General features: G+C 30.9%; 1 protein-coding gene across 1 annotated transcript in view; it reads left to right on the top strand.

Moving 5' to 3' along the window:
- The window catches only part of LOC142341379 (neuronal acetylcholine receptor subunit alpha-3-like), a 134645-nt gene that overhangs the window by 86897 nt on the left and 27113 nt on the right, over positions 1–20635 (top strand). The window lies entirely within an intron of this gene.

Raw genomic sequence — 20635 nt, 5'->3', positions numbered from 1 at the left:
AAGCTCTCTGACTAACTTAAAAGATATAAGAAGACAAATTTGGAGAAACATAGAATAAAGTGTGCATAACTTCAAGTTCTTTATCTCATATCTGAAAAATATTATGAAAGGAAATATTAATTTTACCGGTTTGACGATAAAAAAAAGAGATTCCAGTTAAACCAAACAAAGGCGTATACAATTTTTGTTAATCATACAAGGTGACACATAATTTGCATTAATTTCATGAAAATCCAAGTAAATACAATTACTATGTGTTATCTTTAGTTATCATACATGAATGGTAGAATACATTTTAGAAAAAAGGCATAATTTTTCCTTGCGTGAAATTGTATAAAAATCTTAGTAAACATAAGTGATATATGACACTTGGAACATAACAAAAAACAAAAAACTATCGTATGATTTAGTCAGTATGCATTTGAATTACACATTCATTCATTGTTCCGACCCACTTTAGTGGGAGGAGGAGCTATATACTCAAATGGTTTTCTTTGTTCAGACAATTTTGGCCGATCGATATATTCATCGTAAAGAGTTGTGATTGGTATCATTAGAAGCCCATACAGCGCAGAAAATGCAACTAAAAAGATTTCTTGCATGTTTTTTTCCTGGAAGTTATCGAGGTTCAAAGATCTGAGTACACTAGAATGGTATTCGTTGTTTTTGTTCACTTTTTACGAAATTTTTGCACCTTTTTTCGCTAATTTGTCTAAAAATTAGTAATTTTTATTAACAATAGAATGATAGGTAACGCCCAATGACCCAGAAAAGGGTTTCTGACTCTTTTGATCCGACAATTCGAACTGAAAAATTGATCTTTCTTTTTTCAAAATTTAGCCTTTTTTTCATCAAAACTGGCACCAAATGTCGGCCCCATTTTTTGGAATTTGCCGGAGATACAGACCTCAAACTGCTGGCTGACGTTTGAATCAACTCAAATGACGGCTAGTTTTTTCTTTTTGTTTTTTAAGCGTGTTCTGGAATCCAAATTTCGCGGGTTTTTGCTAGCACAATCATTAACACAATCATTATGCAAAATGAATCTTTCAGTTTTGATATACTGACATTTTATTGCCAAAGCATCTAGTTTGGTTATGTTTGGAATAACTCGCTGTTATTAGTGAACGTGTTGCTAAATCAAGGCTCATTTTGGTTTCTTTCTGGTTTTTTACAATCAAAAAGTATGATCTCATTGAGTCAATGCCTTTATAAAAAATTAATTTAACAATGTTTCGTTTTTTTCCTTTGTTTATTCCTAATAAGGACCAGCAAAGTTTCCAATCAAAAATCAACTAATACTCACGTTTTCTGTAAAAATTAGACCCCATGATCATTTATTATGTTTGCAAGAAGAATTTCAAAGTTTTTCCTGAAACCGGATTTGAATTCTTCCGCTTTGCCCGCATTTGCTGTCCTTTTGCAGCTTCAAGATTGAGCATTAAAAAACAAACATCCAGTTGGCATCCCTAAATTATAAAGTTGAACCTACATAACGCTTTCAAATGACATTTTGCGGCTCTTATGTAAATAAATATATTTGTTTTAAGAAAATCTCAGTTATACCTTGAATTTCAGTTTCTTAGTCTCAGTAAACGTAAATTTCATCATCCTTCTAGTGTATGAAAGATTAGTATTTCTAGTGGTATTTTATATTTTATTAGCTTCATTGTTTTGATACGACGAGTTCTGATTAGTTTTTTTTACTTTTGTTCGTTTAACCTTTTTGGAAGTTGTCTTTGTTCCACTGTCCCATTATCTTTTTAAAAAGAAATCACAAAACGTTTGAAAACTAACACGTTTGTACTTACAGATTGTTTGCAGTGAACAACGAATGAGTTTAATGGCTTCAAAACCTTTTTTGCAAAGTAATATAGAATTTTGCAGTGCGATCAATCATTAAAGATAACGGCAAGTGTCAGTGAATTCTGCTGTAGACAAAAAAAGCGTATTTCATGATTTCAGTTGATTGCTAATGATATTAACGACTTCGAAATTTCTTGTTTGTTTGAAAATTTTTATTGATCTTTTAAATTCTGCCCTCGGCTTTTTTCTTTTTGATAACTGGTATCTTAGTCTTATTAAAAACATCTCCCTTCCACTATTGGCGGAAATAAACCTTTTCATTGTTCCAATGATGCAGTCGATGGTTTTATAGCCATAACGCTGTTGTTACAGATTTGTTTCTAGCTTTTGATACAGATCATTGCTTGTTGTCATTTCTTGCTGTTTTTTTGCATTGTACCCTTGAAACGAGGACCCATTGATTTTCAAAAAAAACAGACAGTCATAATCTGTTCAAGTGATTTTTTTTGTTCTAAAAGGCTTCTACAATGTCGTCTTGTAAAACTTTTGTTGGAATTTTGATCACTGCCTGTACTTTTTGTTAATGTTTGCCTCAAGACTTAGTCTCCACGACTTTGAAGTAACATTAGCGTACCTTAAAATAGCAATTTTTTTGATTAATTATAGTTAAAAATTTAGTTTAATTGAAATTTTTTGGAAAAAAGAGGTTTCATATAATAATAAGATCAAATAATTATTTCATTAGTCACCAATAGGATAACTAGTTGTTATAGGTGAACGCATCGCTTTATAAATGATAGTTTTGGTTTCTTCGTGGTTTTTGACAATCAAAAAATATGTTTCCTTTGAGGCAAGGTTTGTTTAAAAAACTAAATTATCATTTTTTCATTTTGTTTCCTCTGTTCTTTCCTATTAAGAGCCAGAAAAGTTTCCATTCAAAATTAGCTATTACCCACTATTTTTGTCAAAATGAGAATCCATGATCATTTATTACGTCTGTGAAATAAACTTCATGGTTTCTATGACTTCACAAAATATTTTTTTTAATTCAATTTGAATTCTTGCGTTTTGCCCGCATTTTTTGTCTTATTGCAGCCACAAGATCGAGTTTAATTAGCGAAATATCCAGTTGGCTACCTTGAATTACAAAGTTGAACCCACCAAACGCTTTCAGCTGACATTTAATAATGGCTCTTATGTAACTGAATATACTTGTTTTAGGAAAATCTCAGTTAAATTTTAATTAAATTCCATCTTCCTTCTAGTGAGTGAAGGATTAATATTTCTAGTGAAACGCTTTAAAATATACGCTTCATTTTGTTTTGATACCACCATTCCTAAGCATATTTTTTATGTTTATTCAATTAACCATTTCGGAAGTTCTTTTTGCTGCCTTGTCCATTCATCTTTTTAAAAAGAAATCACAAAACGTTTGAAAACAATCAGGTTTGTACATAATGAATGTTTTCAGTCAACGGCGTATGAGTTTAACGGTTTCAAACCCTTTTTCTTGCAAAGTCGATTACAATTTCTTGTTTTGCTTATACCTGTTTTTCTTCTTTGCAGTGCAATCGCACATTATGGATAACGGCAGGTCTCAATAGCTTCCTCTGAAGACAAAAAAATCTGATTATATGATTTTTCTTTCTAATAATTGTATCCTAGTCCCGTTAACAACATCTACCGTTCATTTTTGGCGGGAACATTTTTTTTGTTGTTTTATTGTGTCAGCCGATAGTTTTGTGGCTATGAGCCTTGTGGTTATAGATTTTTTTAATTTCTGATACTGGTCATTGCTTGCTTGCAGATTTTATGCCTAGTTACATTGAAACCAGGACTCATTGAAGGACAAAAATGAAAAATACCTCAATTAAGTCTAGGTCATAGTCTACAATTGAGGGTTTTTTGTTAAAAAGGCATCGACAATGTGTTTTTAAAACAGTTTGTCAAATTTTTATGTCTAACTATACTCGTTGTTAATAGCTGTTTCAAGACTTAATCACCACTGTTTTAAAGTACAGTTGGCCTCACATGAAATTGCAAAATTTATTAATCGTTAGTAAAACATTAGTTTTTATTAAATACTTTGAAAATAATTGGTATCATAAAATCATAAAATCTTTGAACTTCTGCAGTTTTTTCTAATTTCTGACATTTATCAACATAGCCCTTATTCTAAACACCCTTTTTATCTTTTTTGAGAATTCTTGATTGGATTCTTTTGTAATCTTTTTTTAATATTTGAGCATTTTGTATTTAATTGTTTGTTCTCTCGTCATACTACAACATTAACAACTGTTTCTATTAGCTTTGGTTACGATAAAAATTAATGATATATAATGGCTTCAATGAATAGCTCTTGGTTCTAACAACATCGACTACGTTTTCTCTCAAAGTTTATTAACTAACTACATGATTTTTTGCTCTATCTCTCACTTTTTATCGCAGTCTTATGATCTCAATTGCTCCTTGTATGGACGTATGAAATAACATATCCAGTGTTTTCAGTTGTGAGATATTGCTTTTTTAAATCTGAAACTATTTTCAAAAATGAAAACGTATTTTGAAATTTTGCTTGTTTGTTCTCTTTCTGTCTACTTGTTACCTAGTCATTAAGCAGCGGTCCCAAACGTCTTTAGGAAGCCCAAACATTTTATTTGCTGATGCCAAATAATAGTTAATTAAGGTTTTAATTGATATTCTTCAGACTTTTGTCCTGTATTATCTGTTGCCCTGCTGACTTTTTCATTAAGCTTTTGTAAAAAATAGATGTTGACTTTTGGTCGTAATTAATCGTTGTTTTGTTAATTGATTTTTTTTTGTTATCGTGTCGCCTACTCTTATGAATAGCAAATATCAAAAAATCTCCAAAGTGGCATTAATTATTCATTTTCTCGTTAACGAATTCTCCCAACGGCTGCGATGGACTGACATAAAGATCTATGTTTTTAGTTGAAGCTCATTGTTGACTTTTGTGCTTTTTGTTCTTGTTATTTTTGATTTGTTATAAAGTCTAATTGATGAATGGTCACATCTGCTTTGAGGTTAAGTACCTCTTGATTTTTTAGTTGAGGTTATAACTGCGCATCAACAAAGTTGATAATTAAGATGTCTCCTCCGAACTCCAATGGAACCGACATGTAAATGGGTAACAATTGAATAAAAGTGGAGTAAGAAAATTTAAAGCCTCGGTTCATTAATTAAAGGTAAATCATGGGCCCATGATGCAACTTGGCAACATAATATTCAATATGAAGTTATTGTTGACCCTCGTAGGAACGGAAAACCTACTTAAGTCTTTTCGGGAAAAAATTATTTCACTACTGACCTTGAATAATTTCAATTCAAAACTCTACGAAGACAATAATGGCAAAGTAACTTGAACAAGTAAATTTTGATTTTGATAAGGATTCAGTTACAAGAATAACTTTTTAAGAAGAGAGGCAGGAAGACTTATACTGGAGTTATCTCTTAACATTCAATTATTTGAAGTGTTATAAGGCTTGGATAACTTAACATAAGGAATGAACGGAGGGTTTGGTATAACAATTTATTCCTTTTCCAGAGTAATCAGTTTATGAAGTTATTGACCCCCCATGTAGTATACTCTTTCAAAGAGTTTTTCTAAGTAGACTTGTGAAATTGTGAATAGGGTGCACCTCCATCCTAGATTATTCTAAATCAATTTTTGGTATAATTGTTCCGACCCTCTTGAGGGGGGAGGAACTATATTCTCAACTGGGTTTTTTTTTGTTCCGTGAATTTTCGCCGCTCGAAATATTCATCGTAGGGAGTTGAGACTGGTATCATTAGAAAGCTCGTCCAGCGTAGAATATGGAATTAAAAAGATTTTTTTATTTTTCGCTTTCTACAGGGAGTTATCGAGGCTTAAACTTCTGAGAAAAGAAGAGTGAATTCACGTTGTTTTTATTCACATTTTCCGGAATTTTTGCCTAAATTTTCGTCAATTTTTCCAAAATTTGTTATAATTTTTAAGAATAGTGTCGTTGATTTTATTTTTGAAGACGAACAAGCATTTTTGATTGTTTTGATTTAATTTTTTGCTCAAAAAATCTGGATAAACATTTCAAAATTTAGCCTTTTTCATCAACAACAGCACGAAATAAGCTACTTTAGTCCACTTTGATTAAATTTGCCTACAGTACACCCCCAAACAACACTCATACAATCTTTGTAGACTCAAAGGGGGGCTATTTCTACTTCAGAGTCCGCAGAGAGTGCCTTGTAGTTAAAACTTTGCCGTTTTTTGCTAACTTTACTCGTTGATTATCAAAAATGCAAAATTTATTTTGAGTTTCAACTCAGAAATTATCTATATCTACAACATTCGAAAAATCAATTCTTAACGGACAATAAGTATTAACAGGGGTAGTTTTGGGCCATTCTTGGACTGTTACAATCCAAAAAAAATCGGGTTGTAATCAGTCAGTCTTTTTTTTTAAAAAAAAGACTTTTTTTTTAATAATAAAGAACAGAACATATCAAATCAAAGCTCAGGAGTGATAGGTCCAACCAATTCGCTTGCTAAACAGCTCCAGGCTAATGCATTTAGTTTTTTAATTGAAAGTTTATGGTCGTTTCTTTTTTTAAAATAATTGACTTTTCAATAAATAATGGCTCAATTAACTTTTCCTCTGTTTTTTTCTTAATTTGTTCAACTTCCAGCTTAGTGTCAGCAAAAAAAGACTGCTTCTTCTTTCTACTGAGTTAACATTTATTCTCGGTTGCAGTTTTAAGCCTGAAATTATTGTTTTCTGGCTTTGATACTACAAGATTTTAGATTTTTGTTTGTTTTGATATTTGCCAGTTTTTCACGTTTTCTAATTTTGTCACATTATCACAATATTGACAGTTCTCATGTCACCTTATTAGCATTCAACTTAAAGCACAATTGAACATATCAAAATCCTGAAAGATATAAATCATCGTTTTAATGGCCTCGACGCCTCTTTCTTGAAGAAATCAATTGAATTTTTTTAATTTTGTCTTAACTGTCATTTATACTTTGTCGTTTCGGTCGTATGAAATTTCCTGTATAGTGATAGCTTTCATTGGCTTTTCATGGAAGAATAGAAAAACCGATATTCTGATATTAGCAGATAGCTGATGGCTTTTATGACTTTCAAACCCATCGTTTTCCAAAATTAAAAAAAAACTTTTTTAACTTCGCAATTTTGTTCTTTTTATGTTTCTTTTTGTTACCTAATCTCGTTAGTTGATTACAGGTCAAATATGACATTATGGGTGTCAAGGGAATAAAAGGGATTGGTGTCCCAAAATCTTTTTTTAAAGATTTTGTTATGACCTTACTGGCTTCGACACCGCTTTTTCACAAAAAAAAAATTAAATTAATTTGATTTTTGTCATATTTGACGTTCTTTTTGTAGATGCAAGAAATATTCAGGATAATTACAGGTCTCGAGGGTTTCCTTTTCATGAAAAAACGACGATATTTAAATAGCTCATTTTGTAATTAATGCCTTTCATGACATTGAATGTAATTTTGTTTCGAAAAAAAAATTAAAAGTATTACATACTTTAGCACTTCGCTTTTTTGTCTACTTGTTACCTAGTCTTACTAATGAATGGCCACGTACTACATTATAGCTGTTTGAAGAAGGCGCAGTCAAATATATTTTGAGTGCCAAAATTTGGCTTGACGGTTTTGACAGCGTTTTCAGGCAAGTTTCAATTGAAATTTTGTTTGTTCTTTGTTGTTCTTTTTAGCCGCTCTAAAAAATGAATAAGGTCAGGTCCTAATGCCCTTCTATAGAAGCAGTGGTAATCGCAAATTTGTGGTAATATTAATTTATTCCTAATGGTATTTTTTACTTTGAAGTTAATTGTTTCAAAAAATAAGTTACTTTTTTTTACTTTTCTGTTTTTGTTCTTTTTTGTATAATTGTTACCAAACCTTTTTATGGACTGGTCGCATATGTTTTCTGGTGATTTATAAGTTATTTTTGTTTAGTTTCAGGTTTTTCTGACGGTATGTTGACTTTGTTATTAAATTTAGTTTTTAAGAGGGACATAAATTTTTTGATGTAATTAATGTTTGTTGTTGTTGTTGTTTGATTTTGCTGTTCGTTTTGACTCGCTTTCTTAATATTGACATATTACAGCAATCTAATGCATCAATTTTTACTCCACTGAGTTATTTGTTTTGGAGGTTATCTTATCGTTCATACAGAATTTTTTGAAAAAGACTTGGGCTTTTTTGGGATTCGCAAAAAATAATTTTTGGGTTTTTCTATCTGTTCCTCATTTGGTAGACAATTATGCCAAAATTGTGGATGGGCGGGGTCGGAACCTGATGTGCCCATTGTACATTACCGAGCCGCCTTGTCTATTCTATATTTAGTAGATCAATATTCAGTATAATTTCGTCTAATGTATTTGAATTACATATTCAATCATTAGAGCCTATTGTGCGACTGTGCATTTGCATGGAAATTATATTACTAAAGTGCGTACCGACTAAGTAGACAATTTAAATCTTTTTGAAAAAAATTATATATGGGCAACAGTTAAAGAAACCTGCTGTAATTAATATTGAAGCCTCAGTTATATAACCAAATATTAATCATGCGGTCATGATGCAGCTTGGCAACAATATATTGACTTTTGAGATATTTCTGACCGTCACATATTGAAGAGGTGGATTCACAGCAGATATTCCCGATTAATAGAAAAAAAGAAGCTGCATTTTAAGCAAAACTACGTTTTCTTGGTAACTTTTTAGGACCATATACGAGGATATACGAGAATACGTTAAAAACAACTTTTTCACTAAGAGATAAATTTATATAACAGAAGTTACATGCAGACCAAAAATTAATTTTTTTTCTTCTTTGATTATATAATAAGTTGTTATACCTAGAAGATTTATGAAAACTAAGCTCAAACTTTTAACCTAAAAATGCATTATTATATTGTGATAAAAACAAGCCGTAAAAATATATACAGAAATTCTGTAAATAGGCATGGTGGGAATGTAATAAAAGACAAAATGTCTGGGGTTGATAACTTTGATAGAATTGGTTTGGTTTGATTATAGACAATTTGTTTAGTTTGGGTAATAAGTACATAATATATTTTTGTGATGTTTTGGTGCGTTTTTTGAGGTTCCAAACAAGCCATAAAAACGAAACGTTCGAGCCTGATAACCAATTTGATTTTAATTTGAAGCAAAAACACGAATTCTAAGTAACAACATTTTAATAGATAGTAATCGAGTTAATTTGTGCTGTCTCTCGCATTGATAAATAACTGAAATTAACCAAAAAAATTGGCTAGGAAAGAAATTGTATCTGAATTAATCATGAGTCGAAAATAGTCGAAAGGATAAACAGTCGATTTTTTCAATATTTCGACAGCGCTCCCACTTTTATAAATTTTGTGTGAAAAATTTTCCAAAAATCTTTGGTCAATCCAATGTTGACGTCTGAAAATGAAAGTTGGTAGGTTCAGAAAATAAGAGCAAATTTCAAATTAACAGCGTAGAAGATACCTTACTACCTGAAAAGTTAATTTACCTAAGGTAATTTAATTTAACTTAACTAAGGTATTTAATTCGCCTAATTTACCTAATTGATTTGTTTTTGGCGTTTCGATATATGCATTAAAAACCAAATAGATGAGACACCGAAAAAGTGTTACGACCCAATTTAGTGGGGGGAGGAACAATATACTCCAATGAATTTTTTCCTGTCACTTTGGGACGATCGGTATATTCATCGTAGTGAATTGTGGGAGGTATCATTAGAAAGTCCGTCCAGCGAAGAATATGGAATTAGAAAGATTTTCTTGCTTTTTACAGGAAGTTATCCAGTTCTAAAGTCTTGTCAATAGTAGACAAAGCTCCATTGATTTTATACACATTTTCAGTATATTTCACCAATTTTTCGTCAACTTCGCTAAAAAATATGTTAAAATTGTTAACGGTAGTGTTATTGAATTTATTTTAAAGGGAGAGGAGTGGTGCTCAATTATTCAGTCCGAGTCATTTGACTAGAAATGATGCTAATTTTCCTTCAAAAATTGGTCATTGTTTGGTCAATAAATGGAACAAAGTTGAATTTCTAGCCCAATTTTTTTAATGTAGCTGAAAGTAGACACCTCAAAAGTGCGGATGTGTTCTTTGTAAGCTCAAAATGAGGGCTAGTTGTACATCCGCTGGCTTTAAAAGAATCCTGGAGTTAGATTTTTGCTAGGTTTTCGAGAAAATAAACTTGATATTCATACAAAAAGCATCATTTATTTATGCCATGAATTATGGTTTCAGAGTTAATCTAATAGTTTTTATGGCTCTGTCCAACTGTTTTCGTAAAATTGTATTGACTTCTTATCTTTTGGTTTTATTTGTTTTATTTTTTGCAGTCCAATGACTTAGTTTGCCCAATCAAAGATTCGATTGGCTTCTTAAGTGGTATAAGTGAACCTAGACAATCTTATCTAATTTCTATTATGTCTTTAAATTTAATTGTTAACAAAAGGTTGGTGAATTTTTGAAATTTGCCGTCATTTTATCAAACTCTCCTCAACTGCTGGCGGAATCTCAGCAAAAACCAGCGGAAACTCATTTCATTTGAGTTATAAATTAAGTTCTGTAACTGTTTTTTATTCAAATAATGTTTTCTTGATATAGATACGGGTTTTCAATTTTTTCATTCTTTAGCATAATTGCCTATTTTATAATTTCATGTTGCTAAAATTCATATTTTTTGTCAACTTTGCTAAAAATATGTTAAAATTGTTAACGGTAGTGTTATTGATTTTATCTTTAAAGGGAGAGGACGGTTGCGCAATTGTTCAATCCGAGTCTTTTGGCTAGAAATGATGCTTAATTTCTTTCAAAGTTCAGTCATTTTTTGGTCGATAAAGGGACCAATTTTTATTTTTCAGTCCAATTTATTTAATGTAGCTGAAAGCAGACACCTCAAAAGTGCGGCTGTATTCTTTGTAAGCTCAAAGTGAGAGCTAGTTGTACACCCGCTGGCTTTAAACGTCTCCTGGAACTACATTTTTGCTAGGTTTTCGAGAAAATTTACTTGATATTCATACAAAATGCATCATTCATTTATACGATAAATTATGGTTTCAGAGTTAATCTAATAGTTTTTATGGCTCTGACCAGTTGTTTTCGTAAAATTGTATTGACTTCATATCTTTTTGTTTCATTTGTTATATTTATTGCAGTCCAATGACTTAGTTTGCCCAATGAAAGATTCGATTGGCTTCTTAAGTGGTATAAGTGAATCTGGACAATCCTATCTAATTTCTATTATGTCTTTAAATTTAATTGTTAACAAAAGGTTGGTGAATTTTTAAATTTGCCGTCATTTTACCAAACTCTCCTCAACTGCTGGCGGAATCTCAGCAAAAACCAGCGGAAACTCATTTCATTTGAGTTATAAATTAAGTTCTGTAACTGTTTTTTATTTAAATAATGTTTTCTTGATTTAGATACGGGTTTTCAATTTTTTTCATTCTTGAGCATAATTGCCTATTTTATAATTTCATGTTGCTAAAATTCATGTTTTTCGTCAACTTTGCTAAAAATATGTTAAAATTGTTAACGGTAGTGTTATTGATTTTATCTTTAAAGGGAGAGAACGGTTGCTCAATTGTTCAATCCGAGTCTTTTGGAGAGAAATGATGCTAATTTTTTTCAAAGTTCATTCATTTTTTGGTCGATAAATGGACCAATTTTGATTTTTTTTAGTCCAATTTATTTAATGTAGCTGAAAGCAGACACCTAAAAAGTGCGGCTGTATTCTTTGCAGGCTCAAAGTGAGAGCTATTTGTACACCCGCTGGCTTTAATCGTCTCCTGGAACTACATTTTTGCTAGGTTTTCGAGAAAATCTTGTATTTTTTTCATGACTCTGACCAACTGTTTTCGTATTGACTTCTTATCATTTGGTTTTGTTTGTTATATTTATTGCAGTCCGATGACTTAGTTTGCCCAATCAAAGATTCGATTGGCTTCTTGAATGGTATAAGTGAACCTAGACAATAGTATCTAATTTCTATTATAACTTTAAATTTAAGTGTTAAGAAAAAGTCGGTGAATTTTTGAACTTTGCCGCCATTTTATCAAACTTTCCTCAAATGCTGGCGGACTCTCAGTAAAAACAAGCGGAAAATCATTTCATTTGAGTTATGAATTAAGTTCTGTAACTGTTTGTTATTTAAATATTGGTTTCGTGATTTAGATACGGGTTTTCAATTTTTTTCATTCTTGAGCATAATTGCCTATTTTATAATTTCATGTTGCTAAAATTCATGTTTTTCGTCAACTTTGCTAAAAATATGTTAAAATTGTTAACGGTAGTGTTCCTGATTTTATCTTCAAAGGGAGAAGACGGTTGCTCAATTGTTCAATCCGAGTCTTTTGGCTGGAAATGATGCTAATTTTCTTTCAAAGTTCAGTCATTTTTTGGTCGATAAAGGGACCAATTTTTATTTTTCAGTCCAATTTATTTAATGTAGCTGAAAGCAGGCACCTCAAAAGTGCGGCTGTATTCTTTGTAAGCTCAAAGTGAGAGCTAGTTGTACACCCGCTGGCTTTAAACGTCTCCTGGAACTACATTTTTGCTAGGTTTTCCAGAAAATTTTCTTGATATTCATACAAAATGAATCATTCATTTATACCATAAATTATGGTTTCAGAGTTAATCTAATAGTTTTTATGGCTCTGACCAACTGTTTTCGTAAAACTGTATTGACTTCATATCTTTTTGTTTCATTTGTTATATTTATTGCAGTCCAATGACTTAGTTTGCCCAATGAAAGATTCGATTGGCTTCTTAAGTGGTATAAGTGAATCTGGACAATCCTATCTAATTTCTATTATGTCTTTAAATTTAATTGTTAACAAAAGGTTGGTGAATTTTTGAAATTTTCCGTCATTTTATCAAACTCTCCTCAACTGCTGGCGGAATCTCAGCAAAAACCAGCGGAAACTCATTTCATTTGAGTTATAAATTAAGTTCTGTAACTGTTTGTTATTTAAATATTGGTTTCGTGATTTAGATACGGGTTTTCAATTTTTTTCATTCTTGAGCATAATTGCCTATTTTATAATTTCATGTTGCTAAAATTCATGTTTTTCGTCAACTTTGCTAAAAATATGTTAAAATTGTTAACGGTAGTGTTATTGATTTTATCTTTAAAGGGAGAGGACAGTTGCTCAATTGTTCAATCCGAGTCTTTTGGCTAGAAATGATGCTAATTTTTTTCAAAGTTCAGTCATTTTTGGTCGATAAATGGACCAATTTTGATTTTTTTAGTCCAATTTATTTAATGTAGCTGAAAGCAGACACCTAAAAAAGGCGGCTGTATTCTTTGTCAGCTCAAAGTGAGAGCTATTTGTACACCCGCTGGCTTTAATCGTCTCCTGGAACTACATTTTTGCTAGGTTTTCGAGAAAATCTTGTATTTTTTATGACTCTGACCAACTGTTTTTGTAAAATTGTATTGACTTCTTATCATTTGGTTTTGTTTGTTATATTTATTGCAGTCCAATGACTTAGTTTGCCCAATCAAAGATTCGATTGGCTTCTTGAATGGTATAAGTGAACCTAGACAATAGTATCTAATTTCTACTATAACTTTAAATTTAAGTGTTAAGAAAAAGTCGGTGAATTTTTGAACTTTGCCGCCATTTTATCAAACTCTCCTCAAATGCTGGCGGACTCTCAGTAAAAACAAGCGGAAAATAATTTCATTTGAGTTATGAATTAGGTTCTGTAACTGTTTGTTATTTAAATATTGGTTTCGTGATTTAGATAAGAGTTTTCAGTTTTTTCATTCTTGAGCTTAATTGCCTGTTTAATAAATTCATGTTGCTAAAATTCATGTTTTTCGCCAACTTTGGTAAAAAATATAATAGAATTGTTAACGGTAGTGTTCCTGATTTTATCTTCAAAGGGAGAAGACGGTTGTTCAATTGTTCAATCCGAGTCTTTTGGCTGGAAATGATGCTAATTTTCTTTCAAAATTCAGTCATTTTTTGGTCAATAAAGGAACCAAACTTGATTTTTTTATTTATGAATTTATGATTTTTTGAATTTTGCCGCCATTTTATCAAACTCTCCTTAATTGCTGTCGGACTCTCACTAAAAAAAGGGGAAACTCATTTCATTTGAGTTTTCATTTTTATTTCATTCTTGAGCATAATTGACTGTTTAAAAAATGCATGTTGCTAAAATTCATGTTTTTTGCCATTTTTGGTAAAAATATAATAGAACTGTTAACGAAAGTGTTATTGATTTTATCTTTAAAGGGAGAGGAGGTTTGCTCAATTGTTCAATCCGAGTCTTTTGGCTAGAAATGATGCTAATTTTCTTTCAAAGTTCAGTCATTTTTTGGTCAATAAATGGACCAAATTTGATTTTTTTAGTCCAATTTATTTAATGTAGCCGAAAATAGACACCTCAAAAGTGCGGCTGTATTCTTTGTAAGCTTAAATTGAGAGCTAGTTGTACACCCGCTGGCATTAAACGTCTCCTGGAACTACATTTTTGCTAGTTTTTCGAGAAAACAAACTTGATATTCATACAAAATGCATCATTTTTTTGCTATAAATTATGGTTTCAGATTTAATCTAGTAGTTCTGACCAACTATTTACGTAAAATTGTATTGAATTCTTATCTTTTGGTTTCATTTGTTATAATTATTGCAGTCAGATGACTTAGTTTGCCCAACCAATGATTCGATTGGCTTCTTAAATGGTATAAGTGAACCTAGACAATCTTATCTAATTTCTATTATGTCTTTAAATTTAATTATCAAGAAAAGGTCGATGAATTTTTGAACTTTGCCGCCATTTTATCAAACTCTCGTCAACTGCTGGCGGACTCTCAGTAAAAACAAGCGGAAACTCATTTTAATTGAGTTATAAATTATGTTCTATAACTGTTTTATATTTAAATATTGGTTTCTTGATTTAGATACGAGTTTTCATTTTTATTTCATTCTTGAGCATAATTGACTGTTTAAAAAATGCATGTTGCTAAAATTCATGTTTTTTGCCATTTTTGGTAAAAATATAAAAGAACTGTTAACGAAAGTGTTATTGATTTTATCTTTAAAGGGAGAGGAGGTTTGCTCAATTGTTCAATCCGAGTCTTTTGGCTAGAAATGATGCTAATTTTCTTTCAAAGTTGAGTCATTTTTTGGTCAATAAATGGACCAAATTTGATTTTTTTAGTCCAATTTATTTAATGTAGATGAAAGCAGACACCCCAAAAGTGCGGCTGTGTTCTTTGTAAGCTCAAAGTGAGAGCTAGTTGTACACCCACTGGCTTTAAACGTCTCCTGGAACTACATTTTTGCTAGGATTTTGAGAAAATAAACTTGATATTCATACAAAATGCATCATTCATTTATGCCATAAATTATGGTTTCAGAGTTAATCTAATAGTTTTTATGGCTCTGACCAACTGCTTTCGTAAAATTGTTTTGACTTCATATCTTTTTGTTTCATTTGTTATATTTAATGCAGTCCAATGACTTAGTTTGCCCAATCAAATTTTCGATTGGCTTCTTAAATGGTATAAGTGAACCTAGACAATCTTATCTAATTTCTATAATGTCTTTAAATTTAATTGTTAAGAAAAGGTCTATGAATTTTTGAATTTTGCCGCCATTTTATCAAACTCTCCTCAATTGCTGGCGGACTCTCACTAAAAAAAAGGGGAACTCATTTCATTTGAGTTATAAATTAAGTTCTGTAACTGTTTTTTATTTAAATATTGGTTTCTTGATTTAGATACGAGTTTTCATTTTTATTTCAATCTTGAACATAATTGCCTGTTTAATAAATTCATGTTGCTAAAATTCATGTTTTTCGCCCACTTTGTTAAAAATATAATAGAACTGTTAACGATAGTGTTATTGATTTTATCTTTAAAGGGAGAGGAGGTTTGCTCAATTGTTCAATCCGAGTCTTCTGGCTAGAAAGGATGCTAATTTTCTTTCAAAGTTCAGTCATTTTTTGGTCAATAAATGGACCAAATTTGATTTTTTTATTTATGAATTTATGATTTTTTGAATTTTGCCGCCATTTTATCAAACTCTCCTTAATTGCTGTCGGACTCTCACTAAAAAAAGGGGAAACTCATTTCATTTGAGTTATAAATTAAGTTCTGTAACTGTTTTTTATTTAAATATTGGTTTCTTGATTTAGATACAAGTTTTCAATTTTTTTCACTCTTGAGCATAATTGCCTATTTTATAATTTCATGTTGCTAAAATTCATGTTTTTCGTCAACTTTGCTAAAAATATGTTAAAATTGTTAACGGTAGTGTTATTGATTTTATCTTTAAAGGGAGAGGACGGTTGCTCAATTGTTCAATCCGAGTCTTTTGGCTAGAAGTGATGCTAATTTTCTTTCAAAGTTCAGTCATTTTTTGGTCGATAAAGGGACCAATTTTTATTTTTCAGTCCAATTTATTTAATGTAGCTGAAAGCAGACACCCCAAAAGTGCGGCTGTGTTCTTTGTAAGCTCAAATTGAGAGCTAGTTGTACACCCACTGGCTTTAAACGTCTCCTGGAACTACATTTTTGCTAGGATTTCGAGAAAATAAACTTGATATTCATAAAAAATGCATCATTCATTTATGCCATAAATTATGGTTTCAGAGTTTATCTAATAGTTTTTATGGCTCTGACCAACTGTTTTCGTAAAATTGTTTTGACTTCATATCTTTTTGTTTCATTTCTTATATTTAATGCAGTCCAATGACTTAGTTTGCCCAATCAAATTTTCGATTGGCTTCTTAAATGGTATAAGTGAACCTAGACAATCTTATCTAATTTCTATAATGTCTTTAAATTTAATTGTTAAGAAAAGGTCTATGAATTTTTGAATTTTGCCGCCATTTTTTATCAAACTCTCCTTAATTGCTGTCGGACTCTCACTAAAAAAAGGGGAAACTCATTTCATTTGAGTTATAAATTAAGTTCTGTAACTGTTTTTTATTTAAATATTGGTTTCTTGATTTAGATACGAGTTTTCAATTTTTTTCATTTTTGAGCATAATTGCCTATTTTATAATTTCATGTTGCTAAAATTCATGTTTTTTGCCAACTTTGTTAAAAATTTAATAGAATTGTTAACGGTAGTTTTTCTGATTTTATCTTTAAAGGGAGAGGACAGTTGCTCAATTGTTCAATCCGAGTCTTTTGGCTAGAAATGATGCTAATTTTCTTTCAAAGTTCAGTCATTTTTTGGTCAATAAATGGACCAAATTTGATTTTTTTAGTCCAATTTATTTAATGTAGCTGAAAGCAGACACCCCAAAAGTGCGGCTGTATTCTTTGTAAGCATAAAAGTGAGAGCTAGTTGTACACCCTCTGGCTTTAAACGTCTCCTGGAACTACATTTTTGCTAGGTTTTCGGGAAAATAAACTTGATATTCATTCAAAATGCATCATTCATTTATGCCATAAATTATGGTTTCAGAGTTAATCTAATAGTTTTTATGGCTCTGACCAACTGTTTTCGTAAAATTGTTTTGACTTCATATCTTTTTGTTTCTTTTGTTATATTTAATGCAGTCCAATGACTTAGTTTGCCCAATCAAATTTTCGATTGGCTTCTTAAATGGTATAAGTGAACCTAGAAAATCTTATCTAATTTCTATAATGTCTTTAAATTTAATTGTTAAGAAAAGGTCTATGAATTTTTGAATTTTGCCGCCATTTTATCAAACTCTCCTCAATTGCTGGCGGACTCTCACTAAAAAAAAGGGGAACTCGTTTCATTTGAGTTATAAATTAAGTTCTGTAACTGTTTTTTATTTAAATATTGGTTTCTTGATTTAGATACGAGTTTTCATTTTTATTTCATTCTTGAGCATAATTGCCTGTTTAATAAATTCATGTTGCTAAAATTCATGTTTTTCGCCAACTTTGTTAAAAATATAATAGAATTGTTAACGGTAGTGTTTCTGATTTTATCTTTAAAGGGAGAGGACAGTTGCTCAATTGTTCAATCCGAGTCTTTTGGCTAGAAATGATGCTAATTTTCTTTCAAAGTTCAGTCATTTTTTGGTCAATAAATGGACCAAATTTGATTTTTTTAGTCCAATTTATTTAATGTAGCTGAAAGCAGACGCCCCAAAAGTGCGGCTGTATTCTTTGTAAGCATAAAAGTGAGAGCTAGTTGTACACCCTCTGGCTTTAAACGTCTCCTGGAACTACATTTTTGCTAGGTTTTCGAGAAAATAAACTTGATATTCATACAAAATGCATCATTCATTTATGCCATAAATTATGGTTTCAGTGTTAATCTAATAGTTTTTATGGCTCTGACCAACTGTTTTCGTAAAATTGTTTTGACTTCATATCTTTTTGTTTCATTTGTTATATTTATTGCAGTCCAATGACTTAGTTTGCCCGATGAAAGATTCGATTGGCTTCTTAAGTGGTATAAGTGAATCTGGACAATCCTATCTAATTTCTATTATGTCTTTAAATTTAAATATCAAGAAAAAGTTGCTGAGTTTTTGAAATTTGCCGCAATTTTATCAAATTCTCCTCAACTTCTGGCGATATCTCAGTAAAAACAAGCGGAAACTCATTTCATTTGAGTTCTAAATAATGTTCTATAACTGTTTTTTATTCAAATATTGGTTTCTTGATTTAGATACGAGTTTTCAATTTTATTTCATTCTTGAGCATAATTGCCTGTTTAATAAATTCATGTTGCTAAAATTCATGTTTTTCGCCAACTTTGGTAAAAATATAATAGAATTGTTAACGGTAGTGTTTCTGATTTTATCTTTAAAGGGAGAGGACAGTTGCTCAATTGTTCAATCCAAGTCTTTTGGCTAGAAATGATGCTAATAAATGGACCAAATTTGAAATTTTAGCCCAATTTCTTTAATGTAGCTGAAAGTAGACACCTCAAAAGTTCGGCTGTGTTCTTTGTAAGCTCAAAGTGAGAGCTAGTTGTACACCCTCTGGCTTTAAACGTCTCCTGGAACTACATTTTTGCTAGGTTTTTGAGAAAATGATCTTGATATTCATACAAAATGCATCATTTATTTTTGCCAGAAATTATGGTTTCAGAGTTAATCTAATGGTTTTTATGGCTCTGAACAACTGATTTCCTAAGATTTTTTTGACTTCTTTTTTTTTGCTTTCATTTTTACATTTATTGCAGTCCGATGACTTAGTTTGCACAATCCAAGATTCGATTGGCTTCTTAAGTTGTGTAAGTGGACCTAGACAATCTTATCTAATTTTTATTATGTCTTTAAGTTTAATTGTTAAGAAAATGTTGGTGAATTTTTGAACTTTGCTGCCATTTTGTCCAATTCTCCTCAACTTCTGGCGATATCTCAGTAAAAACAAGCGGAAACTCATTTCATTTGAATTCTAAATTATGATCTATAACTGTTTTATACTTAAATATTGGTTTCTTGATTTAGATACGAGTTTTCATTTTTATTTCATTCTTGAGCATAATTGCCTGTTTAATAAATTCATGTTGCTAAAATTCATGTTTTTCGCCAACTTTGTTAAAAAATATAATAGAATTGTTAACGGTAGTGTTCCTGATTTTATCTTCAAAGGGAGAAGACGGTTGCTCAATTGTTCAATCCGAGTCTTTTGGCTGGAAATGATGCTAATTTTCTTTCAAAATTCAGTCATTTTTTGGTCAATAAAGGAACCAAATTTGATTTTTTAGCCCAATTTCTTTAATGTAGCTGAAAGTAGACACCTCAAAAGTTCGGCTGTGTTCTTTGTAAGCTCAAAGTGAGAGCTAGTTGTACACGCTCTGGCTTTAAACGTCTCCTGGAACTACATTTTTGCTAGGTTTTTGAGAAAATAAACTTGATATTCATACAAAATGCATCATTTATTTTTGCCAGAAATTATGGTTTCAGAGTTAATCTAATGGTTTTTATGGCTCTGAACAACTGATTTCCTAACATTTTTTTGACTTCTTGTTTTTTGCTTTCATTTTTACATTTATTGCAGTCCGATGACTTAGTTTGCACAATCCAAGATTCGATTGGCTTCTTAAGTTGTGTAAGTGAACCTAGACAATCTTATCTAATTTCTATTATGTCTTTAAATTTAATTGTTAAGAAAAGGTCTGTGAATTTTTGAAATTTCCCGCCATTTTAATAAACTCTCCTCAACTGCTGCCGGACTCTCACTAAAAACAAGCGGCAACTCGTTTCATTTGAGTTATAAATTATGTTCTATAACTGTTTTATATTTAAATATTGATTTCTTGATTTAGATACGAGTTTTCAATTCTCTTCATCCTTGAGCAAAATTGCCTATTTTATAAATTTATGTTGCTTCCTTTGTCAAATTATTACAATAGCGACAAGTCCGATTGAAGGATCTCATAAATAGGAAAAAGCAGAGAGTCAAAGAAGGCGTATCATAATTTGTTAATTGTTTTTGTTGATTAGTTTATGTTTCTGGGCTGAGACAAAATTCTCATGCATAATTAAGTGGACTTTCCTTACTTTTAACTATGTTTTTCGTTTTTTTTTGAAGTATTGCGAAATCTACCTGATAATGATAGGTCTGAATTGCGTTGCGTCTTCACGAGCTATAATTCTATTTAATTATATTTATAGCTATTTGTTTTAATTACTTTCAAAGTAACTTAAAATAATTAACAGGTGTCTCCTCTTCTTTTTTAATTCTGTCACTATGGAGTTCAATCTCACTAAAACAATTCTCAAGTACTTTTGATTACTTAAACATTTTTTCCTCGGTTGGTTATATGTTTTTAGTGATGACTTCGACTAAAAAGTTTTAAAAAAAGT

Source organism: Convolutriloba macropyga, chromosome 6 (assembly GCF_964194025.1).
Source record: "Convolutriloba macropyga chromosome 6, txConMacr16.3, whole genome shotgun sequence".
In the NCBI taxonomy this organism is placed as follows: Eukaryota; Metazoa; Xenacoelomorpha; order Acoela; family Convolutidae; genus Convolutriloba; species Convolutriloba macropyga.
Note: the sequence above shows the minus strand (reverse complement) of the source record. Positions and strands in the feature narration are given on the sequence as shown.